The following is a 17,333-nucleotide window of genomic DNA, read 5'->3' as shown; positions in this document are numbered from 1 at the left end:
TTTCATGTATTTTATATAGTGGGATTACAGTAGCATATAAAAATAGTCATAGGTTAAGCAAAATAAGGGGGGGAATCTGGAATATGAGTGGTCCAGGAATGCATTTTGAGTCTCTACAGGCAAAATCATCTGCAAAAGGCCAACAAAGCTCCTTTAAGCCATCTCTAGCGCACACCCAGAGTTCTGTGACCCAGAGTGTCTGTTTACTCTAGAAGCAGATCCTGGTCACAAAAACACCCGTGCCAGCCCCTCCTACGGGTTAGTCTCCCGTAGGAAACTTCTTTCTGCTGTGAGCAGAGGATGCCTTACTGTGGCTAGGGAACACATGGACTGTGCTGGCTGTTCGGAACCCTTCTTTAAATCTGCATACATCAAACGTGTGTTTACTTCTTCCGTTAGTTTTGCGTGCAACATGTGTGTACCCGAGCTCTTGAGGTCCAGAGGCATTGAAGCCAGAGTTACACGCAGCTGCGAGCTTCCCGACGTGGGTGATGGGGACTGAACTCAGGTCCGCTGTAAAGACAGTGGGTGTTCTTAACCATGGAGCTGTCTCCTTGGCTCCTTCTCATCTAGGCAGGAAAATGGAGCTGCATCGGCCTGACTCTGAAGGACAAAAGCAGCTCTGGGGGTGCCAGGCAATAGCCTGTGCTACAGGGTTAACACACTCATTTAATTTCATTGGAAAAAATAATGAAACTGGTGAAAAGTATTTATGGAACCAGAGGAGAGCATATTTTGCTGGTTTTACTTTATGTTTGAAGTTTTGGGTATAGCTCTGCTCATAAATACTGAAATGCCTAGCATAAAGAGCGCAGCCTGGGGCATACCCCATAAAACTTACAGTGCAATTAAATGAGCAATTTCCACTGGAAATAAAACGGCTGTGCTGAGTGGAATATGAATTAAACTGCATGGGGCTCAGGCGTGCACTAGGCTTTGGAGAGGGACCTGCTTCTAGTGTTGGTAGCACCTAATGTAGTCCTTACGGAGGTCAAAGCCAGTAAATGACAAAAGATAACCGTAGGAAGGTTGGGCCATTCTACACAGTGATTGATATAGTTTCCTGTCACACCTCCCGAAAAGATGCAGCAACACTACTGGTGACAGCCAAGGAGGAAACCCGGCCTGGCAGGCACGACAAACTTCTGCATTGTGTCTGCAATGGAGAATTCTGGATCCTTTCTCCAGATTTCATTTTCAGTTTCTGAATGTTCTCCTTTGTAAAAAGTCATGTGTGTGTGTGGGGAAGGCGGGTGGGAGGATAGGGGAGTGGGGAGATGCATCAGGGGGTCAAGAGCATTTGCTTTTCTTTGAAATGACCGGAGTTTGCTTTCCATCCACATGAGGTGACTAACAACTGCCTGTAGCTTCAGTTCCAGAGCATCTGATAACCCTTTCTGGGCTCTGGGGCTACCCGCACACATGCAACGCGCGCACACACACACACACACAACAAGTCACTTAGGTGTTATGAAAATGGCTTCACAAAGGAGATTGCAACTGGAGGATCCAAAAGAACATTTGCTCACACTATAGACCACTCTCTGACCTGGTTCATTTGGGACCTTATGGGGTCATTCAAAGAAGATGCTGGACTGTGGGCCGGCAAGTTGGCTCGTTGGATTGAAGGTGCTTGTAACCAAGGCTGATTACTTGAGCAGCCAGAGTAGACAAGGAAGCTGGCTTTTGCCATTTGTCTTCTTATCCTCACACTGGAGCTGTGGCTTGTGGACACACACACACACACACACACACACACACACACACATACACATACACATACACACACATACACACACACACACACACATACACATGCACACACACATACACACACATACACATACACACATACACACACACATATATATATATACACACACACACATATATACACACACACACCCCAGTGCATTTATATAAAATAAATAAAGATGAAGCTTCATTGATACCTTAAAGGGAAAACTCCATTCAGGAAAGGACATTAGCCTTGGACCAGAAGGAACATTTGTAAAAGTTTAGCTGACAGACTGAGTTGTAAGGACAGAGAGACTGAGTTGTACAGAGAGACTGAGTTGTAAGGACAGAGAGACTGAGTTATACAGAGAGACTGAGTTGTAAGGACAGAGAGACTGAGTTGTACAGAGAGACTGAGTTGTAAGGACAGAGAGACTGAGTTATACAGAGAGACTGAGTTGTAAGGACAGAGAGACTGAGTTGTAAGGACAGAGAGACTGAGTTATACAGAGAGACTGAGTTGTAAGGACAGAGAGACTGAGTTGTAAGGACAGAGAGACTGAGTTATACAGAGAGACTGAGTTGTAAGGACAGAGAGACTGAGTTGTAAGGACAGAGAGACTGAGTTATACAGAGAGACTGAGTTGTAAGGACAGAGAGACTGAGTTGTAAGGACAGAGAGACTGAGTTATACAGAGAGACTGAGTTGTAAGGACAGAGAGACTGAGTTATACAGAGAGACTGAGTTGTAAGGACAGAGAGACTGAGTTGTACAGAGAGACTGAGTTGTAAGGACAGAGAGACTGAGTTATACAGAGAGACTGAGTTGTAAGGACAGAGAGACTGAGTTGTAAGGACAGAGAGACTGAGTTATACAGAGAGACTGAGTTGTAAGGACAGAGAGACTGAGTTGTAAGGACAGAGAGACTGAGTTATACAGAGAGACTGAGTTGTAAGGACAGAGAGACTGAGTTGTAAGGACAGAGAGACTGAGTTATACAGAGAGACTGAGTTGTAAGGACAGAGAGACTGAGTTGTAAGGACAGAGAGACTGAGTTATACAGAGAGACTGAGTTATACAGAGAGACTGAGTTATACAGAGAGACTGAGTTATACAGAGAGACTGAGTTGTAAGGACAGAGAGACTGAGTTATACAGAGAGACTGAGTTGTAAGGACAACCATCACTCAATAGCCTCCAGCTCTCTATCCGTGGATGCAAACAATTACAAATGGGAAATACTGCAAGTATTTTAAAGACTGGAACACTGAAAATGTGCAGAGTGCCCCCCCACTATGGTGTGTTTTGTTTTTGTCATTCAATATGCCTGTTTTAGAAAGCATTTAGAAAGGGGGGTTTAAGTGCCTCGGGAGGATGTGTGCGTCTGAGCAAGTCATATGCAAAGATGAGCCGACTCGTAGGATGGACTGCAGCATCCATCCATCCACAGGGCCTCCTGGAACCAGTTCCCTCCAGGTCCCTGGGGCAGGTGACCAGAAGAGGGTGTTTTAATCTAAGCCTACCCAAGAGAAGGCCCACTTTATTTGGAGGATTAGGGTAAGGGCTTGGGAAGGAAAGCCTCATATTTTTCCTCTTGTGAAAGTCACAGCCAAGGTCAGAGAAACTAACTCCATCCCAAGTTTCTTCCTCCCCAGGTTCAGGGAACCGGGTGCCAGTGGGCAACATAAGCACATGAGATTCTCAGCCTCAACGTTAGGAACTTTAAAAGGTCGGCAGTAAAACTATAGTTCTTTATAAAAATTACGTGTCATTGCGTTATCTGGGTTCACATCCTTGCGCCAAAGCAAAAGGAATCTACCACTGTACATTTTCTACATTTTAACCTCATATATAGCACGTGTATAAAATTTCCCTGAAGAATCCTTGTTTTCGGGGCAAGGGATATTTTGAGTTTTTTGCATTTGAATTGTTGTCTCCAGATCCCCCCCCCTAAATTCTGCATGTCTTCGTTTACATCGTGAACACTATGGGCAACTTCCTGCACGCTTATTCAGGACTGTGTCTTAGAATGAGGAATGCTACCTTACAGAGACGGCTGTCTGGCTCCTCCCCCTAACATGAGTCTAGAGGCACGGTATTGTGAATGTTCACTAGCGAGCTGGAGGACAGGAAAATCCAAAATTGCTGGGATGCATCTGCTAAGAGGAAAGCCAAGGGAGAAAGACACGCAGTGTTCCTGCGACCTTGACGTGGGAAACATATCTGGCTTAGACCAAAGATATAATTATACACTTATTTAAGTTAGCAGAGCAGTATATAACCGGAATGTTTTTATAGTTGTATATATATATATTATGAGCTATTTGTGTGTGGGGGGGGATGGGGGTGGGGAAGGCTTCCTTTCTGTTTCATTATTTGGATACGATTTAAAAAGCGAAACTCTCGCCTTCTTTAAAGATACATTTTTATTTCTTTAGAAGAAGACAAAACGCATACAATACAGCTGTTTTCACCGGAATGTCTGCCTCCTTGTTGCTGCATTAGATCAAATATTTTCATCGGGTAAACTACTAGCAGCTTGAAAACAGTTTTATTAATTAACAAGCGGCGATGCACTATATCATCACATCTTTAGAGCTCTCGCGCCAGCTAGTGGTAGCGACGAGGAACTGCACGGTTGCTCTCAGATTCTGAACTCTGCTTCGCCACGTGACCTTTTCCTGTAGCCTCCCATCGTTTTCTTCATCAACGTAACGAGTCGTTGCGGTTGGTGAGCGAGGAGTAGACGACGGGATTATGGATGAATTTAGATAAACAAGTAGACCAGGGGCAGAGAGAGGAAAGGCCAGACAAACGCAACCGCTTTCCCCAAAGGATTTGAGATCATTTATTTATTTGTTTAAATATTCCTGGCATTCGACGGAGCAAGTCTGTTTTTCATTTGTAGACACGCTTGACTATATACCAGAGCCATGCAATAACTGTGAGTCTCACCCCAGACAGCACCGAGTACATGCTGGAAATGTATGTTTGCTTCTAGGCAGCAAATATTTCTGGTGTGCACTGGAATTCTGAGAGGAACGATTCTCAGATACTTAGCAGAGCAGAAACCTCTTAGGGATGGCATTTGTATCTGGCACCCTATATGGAAAAAACGTTAAAGTTATACACAAAGGGCACTTTTTAGGCTAGACGAAACACATTTGGGGTGAAGCTCGGTCCACTCTCAAAGAGACTCACGCTATGATGGTTTTTGGGAAAACTGAAAATGAGGCATTTATTTTACAAAGAAAGAGACTTTTTTGGCAGGCTACTTCTTCCATTTAATTAAGCAATATCTGATCGTGCTGGGGCTATAGAGGTTGCTAATAAATAAATCCCAAAGCAGAGACGTCACACTCACTAAATGGTAGGGGCTTTTTATTAACGCTATTGCTGATTGCTAAAAATCAATATTACTAATAACACACATGAAATTTATTATGAAAACAAGCTGAGAGTGGTTAAGGAGTTTTCTTTAGAAATTTCATTTGTAGATCTGTGCCAGTAATGGAGAACAAGGACATTCATTCCAGGTTGGGGCCACTTGTAATGTTTTTGGAAGGTAAGTCGAGCTTCCTAGGTGTGGGGAGAAAGAATTGCCACATTTTTTTTTTTTTTTTTTTTTGGTTTTACGAGACAGGGTTTCTCTGTTTTGGAGGCTGTCGGTCCAGCCTGGCCTCGAACTCACAGAGATCCGCCTGCCTCTGCCTCCCGAGTGCTGGGATTAAAGGCGTGCGCCACCAACGCCCGGCGAATTGCCACATTTTAACCTCGCAGCTTGACTGCTGTGTGTGCTGTTGGGAAATAATGTTTAAAATCTTACTGATGAGAGACATAGAAGGCCATGGTGCTGCTGTGTGGGATACTTTTAAACTATTGACGAATCTGAGTATTTTCTGTGGAGAATTCACCTAGTTCCCGCCGATTTAGTCAAAATGTTGCCTTTCCCTGTTGCAATTAATCTGTTAACCTTTGACGTGTAAGGACAAAGTTTTAAAAAGTGTTCTGGTCTCTATTTCTTCACCTTTAACCTCTTAGGATGGAAGCATTGACTAAATTTTAAATCATACCTGAAAGGAAGTATCATTGTATTTTTGGAGAGAGAGAATTGATTTCAATAAGGCTATATTAATGACAGAGGACAAATTGAAATAGAAGTTAAAGATAGTTGAATTACCATAAAATTTGAGAATCACATCAAACCAAAATAATTTACGTTCTTTGACATCAGCTTTGTAGTCTGTAGTATTTATTTTAAATGCTGAGTTTGTCATTAGGCATATCTTTAAAACCTTTAGTGGCTGCTTTAAAATATTTTGATGCCTATTATAATCCTTATATAATTCCCCATATGCTGCCAAGCAAATGCTACAAAATACCATCCCATCATAATTTGAAATTTGTTCATAAAGATTTTAAGATTATCATTACAGTGTTATTTCTTATTTTTGAAATTATGCGACCAGAAATTAACTGTATATTGCAAATGAACACATTTAAAGGAAGGGAATCTGAATATATTCCTGAGTTAAAAAGACAAAACAAAACACTTCTTTAGAAACCAGTCTGTGACTTTGACATAATGATAACCAGCAAATAACCAGTTCACTCAATTCCAATCTTCCCTGCATGTAAGATGGTCTATAAAATTTTTATAAAAGAAATAAACATTTTTACTCGTGGCCCTGAATGTGACGACATAAAGAGAAACTTACGAATAAACAGACTTGCATGTTCCTCCTGCTATTCACATCTGCAGACGTGAGGCCTACTAAAACACACAGAGTTAAATATTTGTTTGGCTTCCAGATGCCATGGCTGTGAGGCAGCACTGCGTTTCCCAGCGCTGGGAGCCGGGAGCCCTCTGCAGAGCATCCCTTTAGGAGGCATTGGTGCAGGATGAGGGGGCGCAGCTGCCAGCCAAGCACTGCAGATGGTCCCCCTCATTAGCCTACAGCGCTCCGCGCAGCCATCCGGAGGAGGCTTCGGATGGCACTTGGACACGATGTTAAGCTAGCCTCCTGTTCAGTGTCATTACGGTTTCTCCAAATCCTCTGCTCAGTGCTGCCCTGCCAGGCTCAGGCCCGGAGAGGTAACAGCTCCAGGACGATGTCCCTAGAGCTGACCCGGGAAACGGTCTAATTCTGGGCTAGCCTGGGCTATCGTAAACGGAGTGTGGCTTTCCGAGTCCAGCTCCCCCCCCCTGCCCCCACGCCATGAGGTGCCTTGGCAACCTCCCTTCTCCTCTTCCTTTTCTGCCCACTAATTTATTAACGTTATGGGATTTTAATTCTGTTTTCTTTACCCTTTGTTTACGAACCAGCCTTGGAATCAAGGCATCCTTCCCCGGGCACCGGAAATGTTAGTTAAGTTTAGCAGTCGAAACAGCAGGGGGAGCTCATACTGTTTTACGGTCTGCAGTTTCTCAAGCTAGATTGGAATAATTATGATAGTTGTGGTCTTACAATTAGAACATCGATGTTTACAGTCTGTGTACATGCGTGACATAGATGTGCAGAACACAGACAATCACTATGCACTAAATGACTGGAGGTTTTTTTTTTTTCCGAGACAGGGTTTCTCTGTATTGTTTTGGAGGCTGTCCTGGAACTCGATTTGTAGACCAGGCTGGCCTCGAAGTCACAGAGATCCGCCTGCCTCTGTCTCCTGAGTGCTGGGATTAAAGGCCTGTGCCACCACTGCCCCCGGCAATTTTCTTAATCGTATTTTTACCTCATATATATTTTAGAGCCAATATTTCACATCCTTGTGAATGTAAAGTTGATGCTTAGTTTTATGTTATTCCTAACGAAACTTAAAAGTCACTCGATAGAAATTGCTTAGATTTACAAAACAAGTCTTACCACAGTCGTGAATCGTATAGTGAAGTGATTGTTCTACCACTATAAAACAAGTCTTGAGTTTAGGCCCCAAACATCACTCCAGAGTTCCTTTCCCTTCAGGGAAGCTGCAAGTGAGCTACAGTATGCAAAGTGCATGCTCCCAGGCATTCAAATGGTTTACAAAGCAAAGAGTAATTCAGGCATCCTAAATTACCTTACAACAGCACAGAGCTGATGATCCACGACCTCATCAATCCCTACAGCATAATGTAAAGGCCACTGAGTTTTAAATGTTACCAACTTTAAAACTGAGGTCTGGCTCACATTAGAATACCGTGATTACAGGAGGGGCTTGACTCGCTCTCACCATCACAGAAAAGCCCCCAAGGGATCTGTTTCTGAAGGACCCAGCCCCTCACCCAGCCCCCTGCTTTGGCGACCCTGACAGAAAAGACCCAGCAGAAGGTAGGCCTCTGACTCAGCAGCATGTGCTCAGCCCCCAACCTTACCCTAATCACTAGGAAGCAACTGTCAGATACCCTTGTGTGGCAAGGAGCCAATCAGAAGTCAGCTGGCGGGCTCTGGATGTGCTTTCCTGATAGTAGTGGAGGTAGCAATGCCCAGGCCCTTGGATGACCTCCAGGCATAGCAACCTTTCTGCAGCCGCAGCTGACCAATCATCTCTGGACAGGTTCCCCCAGCCAGGGTTGCACCAATCCTGAGACTGTTACTATGCAACTAGCAGACCCTCCCACACACACACTCCCCCTTGCTCTATTCCCAATATGCGTCCCGCCTCACTGCGGCTCCGGGTCTCTCCTACTCCACCCACTGTATCAGACACATGAAGGACCCAAGTTAACTCATAAATTAAAAAGTCTCTGCTTTTGCATCAGATCTGGTCTCCTGGTGGCTTTTGGGGTTCAGAGTCTGAGCACAACAGTTTCGATTTCTTTGTTATGGGATTTTTTTTGTTTGTTTATCAAGACAGGGTTTCTCTATTGTTTTGAAGGCTGTTCTGGAACTTGCTCTGTAGACCAGGCTGGCCGCCTGCCTCCCAAGTGCTGGGATTAAAGGCATCTGTCACCAATGCCCGGCTAAGCAATTGCTATTCTTGCAGAGGACCCAAGCTCAGTTTCTGGCACCCACAAGTTGACTCACAAACATCCCTAACTCCAGTTCTAGGGGACCTGACCTGGGACACCAGACAAGACCATGGTAAAAACATAGTTCTGTGGCTGACAGCGCCTGCCACCAAGCCTGCCAAGTCAAATTTGATCCCTGGGATTTACGTGATGGAAGTGAATCTGATTCCTGTAAGCTGCCCTGACCTCCACTAGTGCCAGTGCTATCCATCTCCTCCGTAGACACACAAAGACACAAAGCAGAGAGAATAAAAGTAACAAATACTCAAGAATAATGCTGAACGTCACAGCACATACCTATGGTCTCAGGGCTTGGGGCCCAGGAGCAGGTGGAATTTTAGGCCAACTTTGTTTATTTAGTGAGTTTCAGGTTAGTCAGGCTATAATATTGAGACCCTTTCTTGAAAATACGTAACTGTTTTTCTATGATAAACAGTCTGTGATAAACAGCATTACTAATTCTGTATTGAAAACAATGTGACCTCTCCGAGTGACCAGAAAACTGCAAAGAAAGTCATTTGACACAAATCCTGTCCCAAGCCTTGGAGGCTGGGAAAACTTGATGGGGAAGGCGGTGGAGTGGACTGTGCTGTCCTCAGAGGGGCAGAGGCGTCTAGTGGCTGATGGGAAGCCCCTCCCCAGCCCTCCCCAACCCCCCCCCCCAGGTCAGAGGAGGGCTGGGGGCTGGGCATGTGCACAGGAGCGGTGGGCTCCCTGTGGTTGTCCCCTGTGCTCCAGGGGGAGCTAGGGAGGGTTTTGGATGAGATATAATAGGAATTATGCTCTAGGCTGATTGATTTGGTGACAAGGTACAGGATCCTTGAAGAATTAATCAAGCTGATAGCACAGCAAGTAGAAAGCAAAATAAAGAATTATAATTTAAAAGTCCCTATTCACACAGTTTTAATATGACTTAAAAAAATCTCCCTTGATGATTGATTGGTGACACAAGAGTGTGGTTATTTTCTTCCTGTGACTACTGCTAATAACACTTCACATTCCTTATTTTACAATTCCAAATGCCAACGTATTATCTTATTCCCGATTACTCCCATAAATGTAACAGGTGCTTTTATTTATTTAGTTATTATTATTTAATTACTGGCGCGTGCGTGCGTGCACTTGTGTGTGATCATGCAGGCAGGAGTATAGAGGTCAGAGGACAGATTTTGGGGAGTCTGTTCTTTCCTTCCATGGAACCCGGGGAGCGAATGCAGTCTGGATGTAGCAAGTGCTTCCGTCTGCTGAGCCGTGCTACCGGAGAACAGATACTCACCACAGGGCATGGGAACTCCCAAATGCGGTCTCCTTTTGATAGTGCCTGTGGCATAGCCACGCAGACATGGCTGCAAGCTGTGGCTGATGGGTGTTTCTGCAAGGAGTTGAGGTTGTTTTATGGTTTCTTTCAGGGACTGTGGTTTACTCAGTCATATGCTGATAGAAACTGGTAAATAAGTTACAGTGATATCCAGTTGCATCAAGTATTGTCCAACAATGTCTGTAGTCCTTAAAAAAGGGCTCATACTTTATGGATACGATGTATTAAGTACTTCACTTGATGCAGAAAGAGCATCTCTACAGTAGTATAAATAAATGAAAGGTGGGTTAGCCTGGAGGTGTAGTTCAACTGTAGAGTACTTGCCTAGCATGCACAAGGCTCTGCCTGGATTCTAACTCTCTCTCTCTCTCTCTCTCTCTCTCTCTCTCTCTCTCTCTCTCTCTCTCTCACACACACACACACACTCTCTCTCTCTTTCTCTCTCACACACACACTCACACACACTCTCTCTCTCTCTCTCTCACACATACACTCTCTCTCTCTCTCACACACACACTCTCTCTCTCTCTCTCTCACACACACTCTCTCTCTCTCACACACACTCTCTCTCTTTCTCTCTCTCTCTCACACACACTCACACTCTCTCTCTCTCTCTCTCTCTCTCTCTCTCTCTCACACACACACACACACACATGAGAAAGGGGGGGTACTGACACATACTTGGGAGGTAGAGGCCATAAGAACATGGAGTTCCAGGATAGCCTGGGCTATGGAGTGAGGCAGTGTCTCCACAGCGGAAGTAAAACAAAAGAAGAATAAGGGGACCTTAAATTTAAGAAAAAATATTTAAAAACTTTTCATGTGCTTGGTGGTGGCGGCGCAAGCCTTTAATCCCAGCACTTGGGAGGCAGAGGCAGGCGGATGTCTGTGAGTTCGAGGCCAACCTGGTCTACAAAGAGTTTCAGGACAGGCTCCTGAGTTATACAGAGAAACCCTACCTCAAAAAAAAAAAAAAAAAACAAACCAAAAACCAAAAACCAAACCAACCAACCAACCAACCAAACAAACAAACAAAGCCAAAATCCCCCCCCAGAAACCCTCAAAACTTTTTATAGCATATAATATTAAAAATATGTGAAGAACATATAATGAATAAATCAATGAGTCACACGGTATCATTTTGAAAGCACCCGGCTAAGACAACCATTAACTTCCAGACCATCTGACTGGGACCCAGGGTGAAGGAGTACAGGCCTGTGTCCCGGTATTTGGGAGGCTGAAGTAGGAGGATTGCTATGAATCCGAGAGTGGCTTGAGCTACACTGTGAGTTCTAAACCAACCTGAATTACAGTTCAGCAAGACCTTGTCTTAAAAGCACCTGCCCCACCCCCATACCCTAGAAATACCAAACCAATCTCCCAAACCCAAAATATAACCACTTGATACAATGTAGGACCTTTTGCCATACAGCGTTCAAAATCAAGGAAGCTGGCACCGAGTGTGTCTCCATGGCTGGAGGCTCTCCTTCCTGGCTCCTGGTCATCTGGCTTCCATGTCTGTGTGCTTTCCCACCTAACTTTGTGTAGACAGATAGGGCTCATAGACCCGGTGTTTGGCATTGTCACAATTTTTGCTTGGCTCGGGAAGGGCAGGTTGATTACCATTAAAGTGTTATTTATTTCTATTTTATTAAGCCCTTTTTACATTCATGTTACAGGTTAATTTATACTTTTATTTCATGCACTACTTGGCTTTGCTGATTAATATGCCCCATGGCATTCAATAAAGTCAGGCAGTGGAGGAAATAAGAGAGGTATTAATTTCTAACATTGCTATAAATTTCCCTTAATAAAACCAGCTCAATAGCATTACAGGAATCATACAATGGATGCTTCCAAATTGTTAACAAAGATGCAACTAAACAATTTTTTCCTTCCTGAATTTAACGCGGCTATATTGCCTTTTCTTTGAAGTGTTGCGGTGAGACAATCGGCCGTGATCGCTTCTCTTTAACGGTAATCAGAGTTGGCATTACACTACAGTCCGGGGCTCTCCGTGGAGCTCATTCCAAAACCTCTTATCCAAACTCTGGGTTGCACACTGTCCAAATTCACGCAGGTCCCCATGCTCCCTGGGGGGAACATTTTATTTATGGGTGGGATTTTCATGACGATTGGAATTCCATCGCAGGCGTCTGCTGTTTGCCCTTCTTCGGTATTTTAACAGTCAACCCCAGTTGTAGAGCTGGTGGGACTCTAGGTGCCAGTATTAGTGTCATCATTTAATCCACCACTCCGACCCCAACTGCTGGACGAAGTAAGGTTAGAATTAGGATTTATAGGCGTGTATAAAGTTGAAGACAGACTACCACCCACTGAATTTTGGATCACAAAATTTTTATGATAAAGAATGTACTTCATTATCCAGTAACCAAATTCATCTATCGGAACGGAGCGTTTATTCTGCGCCCTTCCTTTATGAGACTCCGGCCCAGTGCTTCTCAACCTTCCTGATGCTGCAACCCTTTAATCCAGTCCCTCATGCTGTGGTGACCCCAACTGTAAAATTATTTTCATTGATACTTCATAACTGTACATTTGCTACTGTCATGAATCATAATGTAAATATCTGATATGTGACCCCAAAGGAGTCAAAACCCACAGGTTGAGAACCTTCATATCTAGCCAGAGCAGCAACCCCAACCCCCAATGGGTTCACATCAGAAATTACTTCATTTTTCCCCTTAGTAGCAAGCGAACCTTAGCTTGAGGTCCTTGTCTGAGATTTCCAACAATTTCTTTGCGTTCTTGCATTTAAGGACTGGACAGAGATTTGATAGGGAAAAGAAAAAGGCAACAAAGGACATTACAAAATTCTTCTTTGCATGAGAGTATCATGATTTGTGTTCATCCAGGGACGGTACTTGATCAAGCTTCACAAGGCTTGGGGAGGCCTGGGAGAGATGTGCTCTCAACTCTTATTCTTTGAGTCACGTGCTATTAGGAAAAATATTTGGAGAAAGCAAATACTTTTGTGTGTGGGTTTCATTTCTTCCTTTTCGTTTTACATCCCCTCAAATCATGCTGGCCAAAGTGGCAGCTATCTGGGCCCACAAAATTCAAGAAATAGTAAATGCCCGAGTCACTTTTGTCCCCACATGCGCTGAGGACTTGGAGATTTTCAACAAATCACTGCATGCAGTGACTTCTTCCGTGTCACCTTAGCTGAGTGTCGAATTTGGTGTTTCCATGTTGTTTGCTTAACACAAGAGTTCAGACAGTTCACATGGGAAATTCATGCCTGATCATGCCAATATAGTTATGCAATCTCCAATTTCACCAGGGACTAAAACCCCACCATTTCTGCTATTTGCCCATCTTCTGCTTATGAAAATAGTACCTTAAGGGACTGTTTTCCAAATCACTCCTCAAAGCAGGATTTAATAATCCATTGTCTGTAAGGGGGAGGGAGGAAGATGGACAATCCTTGATGCTCGGGCTGCTGGCTCAAAGACAAAGCCATTGATGTAGAGTTTTGGAGTCATTTTTGAGAGCCAGTTTTCAAAAGCCATGAACTGTCTGTTTCCAGAGATCTTGTATCCCAAACCTGGGAAAAGAAAGGCTTCCTTTTGAGGAAGCTGTGCTTGCAAATATGGGGTGACTTAATGGACAGGACCATGTGGGCACTTCCTAACACAGGCATTTGTTTTAATCAGAAAATCATTTTGCTAGTTATTTTGGGAAAAGATTGTAGAAGAGTTGACGCAGGCTCATTATCCTCTTTTTCTTCACAGACAGCATTTGATGTAGCCCAGGCTAGCCTTAAACTTTTCCAGACGGGGTCTGACATAGCCCACGATAGGCTTGAGCTGTCTTTGTAGTTGAAGATGACCTTGAGTTTCTAGCCTTCCCACATTTCTCTCCGGAGCACTCTGATTACAGGCGTGCACCATTACACCCAGTGTATGCAATCCTAGGGATTTAACCAAGGCTCACGCATGCTAGGCAGGTGCTCTGCCAGCTGAATCCCCTACCCTTATTTTTGAGAAGTGTTGTGAAGTAGACACAATCTAGTTTATCATATTTTGGGATGGATTTGACAGCTGTCAACACACAAACGATGTGAGATCAAACATGTATATATCTCTCAATCAGTAGGCTAGAGAAAGGGTTTGCAGTGTAGTCAAGTGAGGGCATTTTACTTTAAAAAAAGAAAAAAGAAAAATCAGGATTGTTGGAAAAAATGAGTGACAGTGAATTGAGACAGAAAATACAGTTGTAGAGTTAAGCTAGTAGGAAATGAAAATACACTGTTGGTGACCCCTCAGGACTTTGAATTGGTAGCCAATGAAATTGCTTGGACCCACACTCCCCATACTGCTCTGTAAAGTGGTTTCAAAGAAATGAAATATTAAGAAAAATGTTTCATTTTATTTATTTTTTATTTTTTGGTTTTTCGAGACAGGGTTTCTCTGTATTGTTTTGGACCATGTCCTGGAACTCACTGGGTAGATCAGGCTGGTCTTGCACTCACAGAGATCCGCCTGCCTCTGCCTCCTGAGTGCTGGGATTAAAGACGTGCGCCACCAACGCCCAGCTAAATGTTTTCATTTTAGATAAACGTTTTAGAAGTATCAAAACTTTAGGAAGTTGCAAACATGTATTCATTTCCTAAGTCATCTTTGTAATGTTTGCTGGAATTATTTTGTGTTACAATGCAAAGTTATGATAGCTTTTAGATGCTGGCATAAAAACAAATGAATGATGTATGTTGGAATCAAGTAGAATTTGTTTGGCAAGCCCTAGATTACATTGATGTGGTTATAAATTTCAGATATTCCCAACCTCAGTCGTGAGGAAAATACATAAATGTTTTGGATGATCCGAGCTCAGCAAAATGTGTGCACATGCAAGGAAGTGTAGAATTTCCCTCTCTTGAAGTTTTTTCTTTTTTTTTCTACTACCCTTTGAGGCGTGGTTATCATATTTCTTTCCAAAGGGAAACATTGTACTCTACAATATGACTTGTACTGTCTTTTGTGTCATTATTAATATATTTCCTGTTAAAGGAAATGACTTTTTTTTTAAAGCATGGTGGTTTAAACTTCAAAATAAGCACCATTGACGTTTACAATGTCTTATCATAACCAATGCCATTCAGTGTGGAAAATGCTTGTCATCTGAATCCCACTGTCACAAGCTTCTCTTGAATGTAGTGACTCAGGCTTGGCCTTTGGGGGAATAGCATTGAAGTTGAGGAAGTCCGTTTCGCAGATGGCAAGGCCCCTCATTTTTACACGAGTGAAGGATATTGTGTGTGTGTGTTTTTTTTTTAAAACAAAATACATATATCTATAATATAAATTATAGGTCAGGAAATAACCTCCAAAGATATTTACAAAGGTCATTCAAATGCCATTATAACATTTAATTTAAGAATTCAGTTTCTGCCTCTAATCCAGCACTTGGGAGGCAGAGGTAGGTGGATCTCTGAGTTCAAGGTTAGCCTAGTCTACAGAGCTAGTTCCAAGACAGCTAGAGAAACCCTGTCTTGAAATATACCCCCTCAACAATTTAGTTTCTTTTCATTTATGTTTTTCTGTTCCCATCGCATTCTTCGAACCCACCATTTTAAATATAACAACATTTTAGCTGGAAATTTATGCTCATAAACTAGAAATAGCAAAATTAAGTTTTTGCGATGGTATAATTTTCACATCATATCTTTAAATCATATTCACCAACAAAAATACACATTTAATAAAATATGCAGATAACTTACACTGTGAAGATGCTAGCATTTATTGAATGGAATAGGTGTTTTCATTTAACTTATTCTAGCTCAGATTGTTTAGTCATAAAATAAGCAAGAGTTATGCTATCCTACTCTGCACTCAGTACAAACATATTTTAGAATTTTTTCTTTGGGTGAAAACATAATTGCCACGGTTTTGCTTTTTTTTTTTTTTTTTGAGACAGGGTTTCTTTGTGTTGTTTTGGAGGCTGTCCTGGCAGCCTCTGTAGAGCAGGCTGGCCTCGAACTCACAGAGATCTGCCTGCCTCTGCCTCCTGAGTGCTAGAATTAAAGGCTTGTGCCACCAACTTCCTCCGGCTTTGCCTTTTTTTTTTTTTTGAGACAAGGTTTCTGTGTGTAGCCCTGACAGTCCTGGAACTCATTCTTTAGAGCAGGCTGGCCTCGAACTCACAGAGATCCACCAGCCTTTGCCTCTGGGATTAAAGGTGGGCACCACCACCAACCAGCTAGCTTTACTCTTAAAACCAACGTGACCTTTGGTTTTGAAAAGTACAGGGCCTTATGGTGAACTGTGATTTCTATCTATCTATCTATCTATCTATCTATCTATCTATCTATCTATCTATCTACCTATCTATTTATTGTGACAAGGACTTGCTCTGTCACCTTGGTTAGCCTGGAACTCACCATGTAGATCAGGCTGGCCTCAAATTAACAGAGATCCACTTGTCACTGCCTCTTGTGTACTGGGATTAAAGGCATGTGCTGCCAGGCCCAGCCTTAATTGTGATTTAATAATAGCAGATATTTGTTGAAATCTTACTGTTTAATTCTTGTGTGTGTGTGTGTGTGTGTGTTATATGAGTAAACACATGTGTATATGAGGACTAAGCTCACTGACTGCGTGTGTGTGTGTGTGTGTGTGTGTGTGTGTGTGTGTGTGTGTGTGTAGGCTGGAGGTCATAGCAAGGTGTCTTTCTTTAACGTGCCTGACCTTCTTTATTCTTTTTTTTGTTTTTTTCTTAGTGAATTTGGAGTTTGATGTTTGGACTAGCCTGGCTGGCAGTGAGCCCCCGGGATCCACGTCTCTGCCTTCCGGCAGTGGGGTTCCAGGCGCACCCCTCTGTGCCCGGCTTCTCACACGGATACCGGGGATCAGAGTGAACAAGCGCTCTACCCACTGAGCCATCCTCCCACCTCCTTGCTGCATACTTCCTTTTGCTCAGCCTCCAAGGGTCTGGTCTGTCTTTAAGCTCACCGACTGCTAAACTAACCCAACTGTACTCATTGGCACCGTCTGGTTTTTCTACCAACTGCTTCTTAGCCCAGAAGGCCTTACCCTCCGACACCATGCGCCTGACATCCTTCAGAAATTTGAATTTTTAAGCAAGCCTCGTTGTCCACACTACTGCTTTCTGGTTCCTGGGAATGGCGGGGTGAGAAGGCACACGGAAGTGAGTGGAAGGTGCCGACTGGGGAAAAGGCACGGTGATTCGATGGTTTCCGTGTCAGGGCGAGCGATGGGCTACGGTGTGAGGAAGGATGGCAGAGGGGTCGTTAAGCGGAGGACC

General features: G+C 43.4%; 1 long non-coding RNA gene across 1 annotated transcript; it reads left to right on the top strand.

Annotated features, from left to right (window-relative positions):
* Window positions 1-4,327: 4,327 nt before the first annotated feature.
* On the top strand, window positions 4,328-17,045 carry LOC121140187. Its single transcript, XR_005876995.1, has 2 exons — window positions 4,328-5,302; window positions 16,789-17,045. It is a non-coding gene; the product is annotated as an uncharacterized LOC121140187 (long non-coding RNA).
* Window positions 17,046-17,333: the final 288 nt, after the last annotated feature.

The sequence above is a fragment of the Mesocricetus auratus genome, unplaced genomic scaffold (assembly GCF_017639785.1).
Source record: "Mesocricetus auratus isolate SY011 unplaced genomic scaffold, BCM_Maur_2.0 Super-Scaffold_100004, whole genome shotgun sequence".
Taxonomy (NCBI): domain Eukaryota; kingdom Metazoa; phylum Chordata; class Mammalia; order Rodentia; family Cricetidae; genus Mesocricetus; species Mesocricetus auratus.
This window is presented reverse-complemented; position numbering and strand designations above follow the sequence as displayed.